We start from the raw sequence: 11,971 nt of genomic DNA on the forward strand, positions 1-11,971 counted from the left end.
GATGGTCATTATGGCCAAACAGTTCTATTTTTGTTTCATCAGACCAGAGGACATTTCTCCAAAAGTATGATCTTTGTCCCAATGTGCAGTTGCAGACCGTAGTCTGGCTTTTTTATGGCGGGTTTGGAGCAGTGGCTTCCTCCTTGCTGAGCGGCCTTTCAGGTTATGTCGATATAGGACTCGTTTTACTGTGGATATAGATACTTTTGTACCTGTTTCCTCCAGCATCTTCACAAGGTCCTTTGCTGTTGTTCTGGGATTGATTTGCACTTTTCGCACCAAAGTACGTTCATCTCTAGGAGACAGAATGCTTCTCCTTCCTGAGCGGTATGACAGCTGCATGGTCCCATGGTGTTTATACTTGCGTACTATTGTTTGTACAGATGAACGTGGTACCTTCAGGCATTGGGAAATTGTTCCCAAGGATGAACCAGACTTGTGGAGGTCTCCAATTTTTTTCTGAGGTCTTGGCTGATTTCTTTTGATTTTCCCATGATGTCAAGCAAAGAGGCACTGAGTTTGAAGGTACGTAGGTCTTGAAATACATCCACAGGTAGACCTCCAATTGACTCAAATTATGTCAATTAGTCTATCAGAAGCTTCTAAAGCCATGACATAATTTTCTGGAATTTTTAAAGGCACAGTCAACTTAGTGTCTGTAAATATCTGACCCACTGGAATTGTGATATAGTGAATTATAAGTGAAATCATTTGTCTGTAAACAACTGTTGGAAAAATATACATAGTATACACTACTTACAGTAACTATGCTAGTTTCCAGTGACTATACTAGTTTCCCTTGGAAACTCACTTTTCAGCTATTTCACTGTGGTCTTGCACAGTGTGTAGCTGAGGTTACCCATTCTGTTGTACTTACAGTTAAGACAGTAACTATCCTAATTTCCCCTGGAAATGTACATCTCAGATTTATTACACTGAGGGTTTCAGAATATAGCTGGGTTTACTATAGTTTTATTACATTAGTTTACAGTACAGACAGTAACTATCCTAGTTTCCCTTAGAAACTCACATTACAGCTAGATTACACTGCCCGTTTTACTCAGTGTGTAGTTGGGGTTGCCATATTATTTTGTTATACTGCAGGGTATACTACCCATCTCTTCTTCCCACAGAGAGAAACTACCATTTCCATTATGTCTTTTTGCCTTGAGAAATGCGAGGTGTCCCTGCCAACAGGCAGCGGACTGCGTCTAAGAAGGGTGGCACTCTGCAGTCACCCTGAGGTGCTTGTCGCTGGCATTGGCAGCTTCTCACAGGCCCACTTCAGCGATGGTTCAACTCCCACAGCCAGGACACCCAAACCAACACAGACACCATCAACTTTTGGTGATGAGTGCATGTTTGAGGACCCTATCGAAGTGGCTATCCCGCTCCTTCCAGTTAATGGGGATGAGCAAGATCAGAGTCCACCGCAGAGAACTAGTGTGCACTGAAAACTCTCTGACGGGTTGAGGTGCCATGTTCAGAGGCAGCTGGTCGCTGGATCCCCGCATGGAGTAGTCAACACATCAATGTGATGGAGCTCAGGGTGGTTTGCCTAGCTCTTCAACAGTTCCAGCCATACCTGGTAGGACAGCATTTCCTGATCCATAGACTCGGGAGCTCTTGCCGTGGGCTCAGACCTCGAGAAGTGGTGCTACAGCTTTGGGACAGGTTTGGGAGAGCACAGGTGGACCTGTTTGCATTTCAGGAGAACACTCATTGCCCCAGCTGGTTCTCGATGTCAGACCTTATGGGTCTGGATGCCCTCGCTAATGATAAGCCGGCAACGCAGCTTTACGCTTTCCCACCATTTCCCCTGATCACAGCTACGCTAGACAGGGTCATTTTGATTGCCCACCAGCTGCTCTTGATAGCTCCATGCTGGCCGAGACCGCCATGGTTCAGCCTTCTGTTGTCTCTCCTCTCGGGGACCACATGGCAGCTGCCCGAGGCCCGACAATCTCTTCAGGCTGGGGGGGACACTGTGGCATCCAGACCGCACCGCCTCCAGCTTCGGGCTTGGCCTCTGAGAGGCAATAGTGGACCAGTCTAGACCTTCAGGACAATGTCGTGAACACATTGCGGAGCTCCATGGTTTATTCCACCAATGCGTCATATTTTTTTATTTAACCTTTATTTAACCAGGTAGGCTAGCTGAGAACAAGTTCTCATTTACAACTGCGACCTGGCCAAGATAAAGCAAAGCAGTGCGACACAAACAACAACACAGAGTTACACATGGAATAAAGAAGCGTACAGTCAGTAACACAAAAGAAAAAAAGAAAGTCCATATACAATGTGTGCAAATGGCGTGAGGAGGTAAGGGAATAAATAGGCCATAGTAGCAAAGTAATTACAATTTAGCAAATTAAAATTGGAGTGATAGGTATGCAGATGATGATGTGCAAGTAGAAATACTGGTGTGCAAAAGAGCAGAAAAGTAAATAAAAACAATATGGGGATGAGGTAGGTAGATTGGATGGGCTATTTACAGATGGGCTATGTACAGATGGGCTATGTACATATCAAATGTGTTGGGACATATTCTGTACCTGGTTTGAGAGCCATATGTGCAAACGGATTGCCGTTTTTCTCAGTCACTGCTTGATGTGGGCCGAGCGACATCCACATTGAACCTGGATTTAGACGCTATCTTGGCATGCCAAGGCAAAGACCAAGAGGGACCCATTGCTCTCTAAATTTATGAAGGGAGTTTGATGTCTGTGTCCAGCAATGGCCCACTCGGTGCCAAACTGGAACGTTGACGTGGTGCTGTCAGCACTTGCTAAGCCTCCATCGAGCCCCTAGAGTCGATGACTTTGAAGAACCTATTCATGAAGGCGGCATTCCTGTTGGCAAATAAACCTCCACTAAGAGGGTGAGTGAACTTCATGCCTTTTCAGTGAGCACTGAATGTTTTTCAGAATGGGTCCAGACAAGAGGAGCGTCACCCTCTGTCTTAACTCCTCATTCTTGCCGAAGGTCCGGTTTGACAAACATGTGAACTGCCCTTACATTTGTCCCCAAGTGTGCTCTGCACAGGTCAGGGCCTTGGACACTTACATTACACAGACAATACGACAGTCTGATTAGGTTATTCGTTTGCTATGGTGAGAGTGTTCTGGGCCGGAGCCTATCGATACAAAGACTCTCACATTGCATTGTGGACACTATTACTACAGCATATCGGCTGGCCATCCGGCATCTTCCGTCTGCCGTAGTGTCGCATTCTACTAGAGGAGTAGCTACATCGTGGGCACTGCTCCGAGGAGTTCCCCTCAATGGCAACTGGCGCCTCAGCCAGTTGGGCATTGTCTACCACCTTTTCTCGGTACTATCGAGTCATTGTTGCCCTCGCCAATGAGGTCGTAACGGCTGTGCTGGGTGTTGTCTCCGCTTCACTGAGTGGGGAAGGAGGGACATAGCAACTATGACTGTCCTGAGCTCAGTCCTACGGGACTTTGCTCTCTGTCTGGCCGTTAACTAGTTCACTGATTAATCTGGTATTGTGATACCATATTGGAGTGATCCAATATAGTGCTACATAACGAAGGTTACATATGTAACCACGATTATGTGAGCTATTCGATCACTCCAATCCTCTTTGACAATGATCTGTGGAGCCTCGAAAAGGACACTAAATTTTGTTTTGTCAAAACACATTCAGTACCCCCGCCTCCAGCGGGAATCCCATGTGGCTTCGGCGTTAGGGAGAAGTGTACCATAGTGGTGAATGTACCCTAATATCGGAACTACTGTTTACACTTATGATATTGTAAGGTATAATTATCTTTTTACATCAGCACATGTATCAATATGTTCTATTGTTTCGTTAAGCTACATGCTTGTGTGATTATTATGTCCTAAGAGACCGTGTATGTGACTAACTGCTGAGCTGTGGCTAATTAGGGGGTAAAACTGTTGAGGCATGCAGAAGGCTGTTACACAAACTAGAGTAACATGAGAAACCAATTGATATTGAAATACAATAACAGGAACTGAGCCTGTTGTCAATAGACTCAGAGTGTACAGGAAGTGCGTCACGAGGCTGGGACCAACCTGCACGCCAGCGATAGGATGAGTAAGTTTAAACCATGCTCATCCTCCCTCTGACAGGCCAGCAGTGAGCAGGAACTATCTCTGTCAGAGTATATAAGGAAGAACAAAGGATGGGTTGATCAGTTGTCTGTATACCCTGCGAGGTGGTGCAGTGAGCCCGTATATACGAACATCATATTTTCCATTTGTACTATCATTCTATTTACTTGAAGATGAATTAAATAAGCAATGGCAAAACTAAGTTGCATGGTTTTTTTATATCCTAATACCAGATTCGATTGACGCAACCCAACAATTGGTGACCTCGACGTGATTCTGGTAGAAGGACTTTGCTGGAATTTGTCCGGCCGATTGGCCATCGCTGTCGTCGGACGGTGTGTTTCACAAATCCTGACCGGTCAAACAAAAAGGTAAGCAGACACCTATTGTGAATAACTTAAGTTCTGCATATTGGACTTATCCAAATTTATTTTGTGAGACACCTGTTTGATGTAAGTGACTAAATTACAACATATAACTTAAAATTGAAGAGGTATACAATTGAAAATGATATGTCTAATATGGTAAATGTGATTGTTGAAAACCATGGTAAAATAAGAATATTGTGTACAGTGTACAGTGTTCAGGAAGTGCGTCACGAGGCTGGGACCAACCTGCACGCCAGTGATAGGATGAGTAAGTTTAAACCATGCTCATCCTCCCTCTGACAGGCCAGCAGTGAGCAGGAACTATCTCTGTCAGAGTATATAAGGAAGAACAAAGGATGGGTCGATCAGTTGTCTGTATACCCTGCGAGGTGGTGCAGTGAGCCCGTATATGCGAACATCATATTTTCCATTTGTACTATCATTCTATTTACTTGAAGATGAATTAACCTCTCTGGGCTAGGTGGGACGTTTGCATCCCACCCTAATCAACAGCCAGTGGAATCCCGTGGCGCGAAATACAAATACCTAAAAAATGCTATAACTTCAATTTCTCAAACATATGACTATTTTACACCATTTTAAAGACAAGACACTCGTTAATCTAACCACACTGTCCGATTTCAAAAAGGCGTTACAACGAAAACAAAACATTAGATTATGTCAGCAGAGTACCCAGCCAGAAATAATCAGACACCCATTTTTCAAGCTAGCATATAATGTCACAAAAACCAAAACCACAGCTAAATGCAGCACTAACCTTTGATGATCTTCATCAGATGACACTCCTAGGACATTATGTTATACAATACATGCATGTTTTGTTCAATCAAGTTCATATTTATATAAAAAAACAGCTTTTTACATTAGCATGTGACGTTCAGAACTAGCATTCCCACCGAACACTTCCGGTGAATTTACTAAATTACTCATGATAAACGTTCACAAAAAACATAACAATTATTTTAAGAATTATAGATACAGAACTCCTTTATGCAATCGCGGTGTCTGATTTTAAAATAGCTTTTCGGTGAAAGCACATTTTGCAATATTCTGAGTAGATAGCCCGGCCATCACAGGCTAGCTATTTTGACACCTACCAAGTTTGGTACTCACCAAACTCAGATTTACTATAAGAAAAATTGGATTACCTTTGCTGTTCTTCGTCAGAATGCACTCTCAGGACTTCTACTTCAACAACAAATGTTGGTTTGGTTCCAAATAATCCATAGTTATATCCAAATAGCGGCGTTTTGTTCGTGCGTTCAAGACACTATCCGAAGGGTGACGCGCCGGCGCATATCGTGACAAAAAAATTCCAAATATTCCATTACCGTACTTCGAAGCATGTCAAACACTGTTTAAAATCAATTTTTATGCGATTTTTCTCGTAAAATAGCGATAATATTCCGACCGGGAGTTGTTGTTTTCGTTCAAAGACTGAAAAAGTAAAATGGACTCTTCACGTGCACGCGCACGCCCGTCTCATTGTTCTCAGATCGACCACTTACCAAATGCGCTACTGTTTTTCAGCCAGTAACTGCAGAGTCATCATTCAACGTTCTGGCGCCTTCTGAGAGCCTATGGGAGCCTTAGAAAGTGTCACTTACAGCAGAGATCGTCTGTTTTGGATAGAGATGACAAAGAAGGCCAAGAAATGGTCAGAGAGGGCGCTTCCTGTTTGGAATCTTCTCAGGTTTTGGCCTGCCATATGAGTTCTGTTATACTCACAGACACCATTCAAACAGTTTTAGAAACTTTAGGGTGTTTTCTATCCAAATCAAACAATTATATGCATATTCTAGTTACTGGGCAGGAGTAGTAACCAGATTAAATCGGGTACGTTTTTTTATCCGGCCGTGCAAATACTGCCCCCTATCCCCAACAGGTTAAATAAGCATTGGCAAAACTAAGTTGCATGGTTTGTTTATATCCTAATACCAGATTCGATTGACGCAACCCAACAATATCCAATCAATGGAAATTGTATGGATTATCGTCTCATTCAATTTGATAAGTTAATTTGTTGAACATACCTTAATGTTCTTCCAATCAAATGAGACACTTTTAAACTTCCCATATTAACCTGGATGAACTAACTTCTCAGGTCAATTAAAGTTTAATTCCCAGATAGCCTATCCAGGTAGGATTAATCATAATCATTGATTAATTTATTCAACTTGCTTTTGCAAATTCATTCACGTCCAACTTCCACATTACTGGTACAGTACTGATGGTTCGGTAACATCTATAAATAGATTAAACTTGTCTTTGCAGCTTCCAACAAATTCCAAACCGAAAATTTGAAAAAATAGGAAATCTTTTCCTCAAAATTTTTCTAATAATGTGTAAGCTATCAGAGGAGGTGGTCACCACTCCTCCGCTAATTAGTGAACCGCCACCCATAAAAGGATTGATCTCTGACCTCAGCAGCGATACCAACCCTAATTATGCCATTAGCGAAAAAACAGCCGAAATTGCGAACGCTCTCCAAAATCAACCATCAAACACAGGCTTTCTGACGGTTCTCTCCACTTTAGCACTTATGTATCGCCATCAAAGGTTGGCATCAGTCCAATACCACAGTGCACAGCTGAAGCACGTGCAAGACATGGCTAACATGAGGGGACAGGTGGAAAGAACTGAGCAACTATAGACAAAAACAGAAAATGAAAACATTCTGCTAGTCAAGGGACTGCATTTGAAATCTGAACAATTAAAAGTAATTGAAAATACTTATGATGATGAACGAGCACAATCTCTCCAACAAAATCGTTGTCTCCAGGAACAACTAGATTTAGCCAAAACTAAATACGATGTAGTCCACTCCAAACTAGATAAATCTGTAGAGTTATCTACAAACAGGAGCGAGCAATTTGATAACATGCAGGCAGTTTTGTTGAACGTTACTCAAGGTAACAATGTTCTACTCCAAATTCTGCAGACCAAAGACAATCAGTTAATGAACACAATGACTAAGTTGGATGACAAATCAGCAGAACTCATTGAAGTCGCTGACCAAATGAATGATGAGAGAACTTGGGTGATGAAGATGGAAATATTGATTTCTAAGCAAGCGGAAGAAATCTCATCACTAAATCTCTCGCTCCGTACTCAAAACGTCTATCTGCAAACCATGACAGATAAGTTTGAGACCGAAAGGAGCAAGTGCGACACTCACATGTCCAAAATCAGTACTCTAAGCGCTCAAGTGGACTCTGCAATGCAGCAGAATAACACCCTTAGGTACCATCTGGAGGAAGTCCAGAATGGTCACGCTTTACAGCGTGACTATCCATCCAAGCAACTGGAGTCCGGTACTCAAAGGAGTGAAGACAATAGGTTTCAGACATCGCCTCCCTCAAGTGTCCCTCAGTCTTCTCCTCTTTGCCATTCGGCACTGAGTAATATGGAGCCTCTTGGCCAACAAAGCCAAAGCTTGGCTTCTCCTCTTGGCCTTTTGGCCCCAATTTCCCCACAGGATGAAGCCAACCCTCTCCGCCCGCTTGACGCGGAATACCTTGACAAACTTGTCAAGAATTTCCCCACCTTTGACCCCCTTCCAGGTCAGCCAAACGGTACTGAGACATTCCTAACTGACATGGAGGACGCGTTGGGTGGCTACCCGAACGCTACGGGCTCTGACAGGGTTTACCTGTTGAAGCGAACGTCGAATAGTCTACAACAGCAACACGTGCTAAATGACTACGCTAAACTTGCCACAGCTTTGAAATTATAATTCAGTGGTTCTGCGACTCACAAAAACGATAGCTCACTGGCTAACATGGTCAAACAAGCTTGGAACGAACACCCACAAGCTTACTATCATAGGCTTTGTTCAGCTTACTTTGGCCTACTCACTGAAACAGGAATGGAAGAGCTGTTACCGTTCAAACAAATGTTTCTGTCGAACATGTATCCCACCTTCATTACCTACTTGGGCCCTGCAGCCCACGTTGGCTTGCCTATCTTACAACTCAGAGAGCTTGCAAGCACAGCTTTTGAGGCATCAAAAGCTCGCAACGCTAAGAGCCCTGACCACTCGGTTTTGAAGTTTGACCAGGAACACTTACTCCAGTTAGAGGGTGCATTATCAGGTATTGGAGCGTTGAGAGATGACGCACAACAATGGTTTCTACCACGAAACCACGAATCCAATAACCACCGCGGTCGAAATAACTGAAAAGTACGTCACCATCAAAATGACTACCGCTACAACCGGCCTGTTCGCTACATTCCTGCACCCAACCCACACAAAGTGTCAGTGCACAAGGGTAACAAAGGGTTGAAGGACGATCAAAACGTAGACCAATGTTCTCCAGAAGTTCCACTACATGAAGAACTAAAGCGAGAAACATTTGAGAAAAGGGTAAAAGATAACACCCATAGCAAGGATGTTAAAATTCAAATTTCTCCCACAGACCCTACCCAGGGCCCGCTTGATCAAGAAACAATCCCACGGCTTTGTCTATAGACTGATACAAAGGTTGCAAAGAAAAAGGTTAAACGCTTCGTTAAAGCCAAGCCCACTCAAAATCTGAAAAGTGGATCTGCTTCCACCTTGAACAGAAATGACACATCACGTCGTTGCGAACGACCACTCCACTTTGTGGGGAATATGTCCACTAGTCACGAATCTAAACGCCCATATCTGGAAACGGTCCTGGAGGACTGCTTAACTTGTCATGCGCTAATTGATTCGGGTGCGACAATATCAATCATCTCTCAAACATTGTTCAATGATCTCAAAAGGGCTTTGAAGCCAAATAAACGTTGGTTAAAAGTGGAACGATGCGACACTACACTTCGAGGGGTCACTCAGACTACCTCGCCTCTCACATTGAGAGTCATGCTGAAACTACACTTCCAGGACGTATCGCTCGTTCACTCTGTGTATGTTACCAGCCTCAAATCTGTACCCCTGCTACTTGGAGCAGACTTGATGGATCGGTTACTCCCATTGATGGATTGGGAAACCAACCAGGTATGGTCACAGGCCACAGTTCCTTCTCCACTGACCACACTGTCTTCCCCTAACGCTAGCTGCAACGCAGTCATTCACGAGGGCTATCTGTCGAAAGCACCCCATTTAGAAACCTCTTGTTGCAGAATCCGATCCAAGGAGATATTACGATATCTTGACACATTCCATCAGCCAATCTGATTGACCATTCTTTCCATGATTTCGAGCCAGCTGTCTCTGTAAATGAGCAACTTCCTCCTCCTTGCCCTTCGGACACTTCCGCAAGCACTGCGGCCGTCTCAGCAAGAAAAACATTGATGCGCAGAGTATACTCTGCTTCCGATGATACACCTTCCGCTTTGTGGCGGACTGTCACCCCTTAATGGCGTCAGTCCAGCAACTGACCCGATGACTCTGTCGTGTCTTTGGCATCATTAAAACAGAAGACATGTTTATCAAATAACTCTGTAATTATTATTACGCGATTAAACTGATTAATCGTGTAACTATAATTAACTAGGAGGTCGGGGGGGTCAAAACTACGGACAACACCGTACGAGGACGCCAGAGCATAAATCAAATCTAGTTGTAAACTCCCCTATGAGAACAGTGAGGAGTAGACAGGCCCCTAGACGGGGATTATCTTAGAACACATCTAAGATAATACTGAGGTGTACCACACTGATCGTAAAGGAAGTCCAGTGGACTTGCCCACCTCCAAAACAAATGGCAACAATAATCATTCCTTGCCATGTGTAGTAGCCACTACAAGACAACTAGTAAAATGCTCTAATCATGTATTCCTGTAGGATAATATATCAGAATAAATCGGTAGGACAACTGGTCCCCTTGAGTACCAGTACCAATACCACAGTCAGTCCAGCAACACTCAGTAAGAGGATTAGTAACCTCACAAGTTAAATTGCTATTGATAATAGCAACATAGGAGTCACTCAGAGTGCAAAACGGGGAAGGGAATCTCCATTGCACTCCTCCAGTGGTTAACACATGCCATTAATAAATAGAACCCTCTGTTCAGGAGAAAAGTTATTAGAAGTGTCGTGTCTTTGGCATCATTAAAACTGAAGACTTATTTATCAAATAACTCTCTGTAATTATTATTACGCGATTAAACTGATTAATCATGTAACTGTAATTAACTAGGAAGTCGGGGCACCAAGGAAAATATTCAGATTAAAGTTATAATTTTCCTAATATAACTTTCAGATATTTTAATATCTGATCAATTAGTCTTTGAATTAATGAATTATTATTTACCTCACGTGTCTCATTCCAAACGTCGTAAATTGTTGGTTATCTGCATGAACCCAGTCTTCACTATGAGTCATCCATACATACATTTTCTTAAAATCATTTATTTACTAACTAGGTAATTCACAGAAATGCATAACAAACAGTAGATATGGTTACAAGGAAATGATAGGGGAATGTGCCCTAGTGGGCTAAACCGGTATGGTGGCTTGTTAGACAAAAGGGGAGTGGGGGGTCAGCTGAGGAGACACTACAGAGTTGAATATTATGAACCATGATCACACCGCGTACGACTGGTTCCGTGCTTAGAGAGTACTTCCATCGTGAGGTTAGCTCCTCCGTGGATAACATAGCTTTGAAGTAGACTTCTTCATACCTACTACCACTACAATAGTGGAAGACAGTGACTGGTAGTAAAACCACTACAGACTCTCTTTACACCAATTCTGACTGACCTCCAGGCATTGACCTGAAAATTACCTGACTACGTCAGACTCATTCTGAACAAGTTGTAATCTGCCAGGATACTTGGTTTTCTTCCCTTGACATGTGCACTTGTGTAAGCATAAATCCACATGCACAACGGAACATCCAATTAGGATTTATGCTAGGATCACTTAAGGGTCCGAGCACAATACCAGCCTTAGTAAAGTTGAACATTTATTTTGAGGCCTTTGACTCTACAGCTACAGTACTTACCAGTTTTCTTCCCAGAAGTCCATAGGTCATCCCTGTAGACTGCCCAAAACTAGTGCCTTACAGCTGTAGACTTATCATGTAGTTATCAACTTAAAATAGTACCCTAAGCAACACCCCTCCAAATTAGGAAAGCCCTAGATATGACATTAGACAATGCCATGATAGGGTCATTTTGCCAAGACCATGGACGTATATAGAATACAGTCCAATTAGATGAATAAGGTGGCATAACTAGATTTTGTTTTGTTTATGCTTTCATTTCATTTTGTTACATTTTCTTCGGCACGTAGAAAGTGATAGAGCCATAAATAACTTCCCCATACAACCATCAGTTAGTGCCACAACGCCGCTCATTTGGGAGGAAATGTAATGATATATTATATGAGTGTGTTAGTGCGTTGTTAATATCTGCCTAAGTTACTGCCCAGGTCTTCCAGTCTGGACGACCAGACGACGGGTCCGGAACGGCGATCCCAATCCGAACATCCGCCCAGCTTTGGAGCGGACGTCTTCATTTGCAGACACCCTACCCGGGTCGACCAGCAGAGGG

The sequence above is a fragment of the Salmo salar genome, chromosome ssa19 (assembly GCF_905237065.1).
Source record: "Salmo salar chromosome ssa19, Ssal_v3.1, whole genome shotgun sequence".
Classification (NCBI taxonomy): Eukaryota; Metazoa; Chordata; class Actinopteri; order Salmoniformes; family Salmonidae; genus Salmo; species Salmo salar.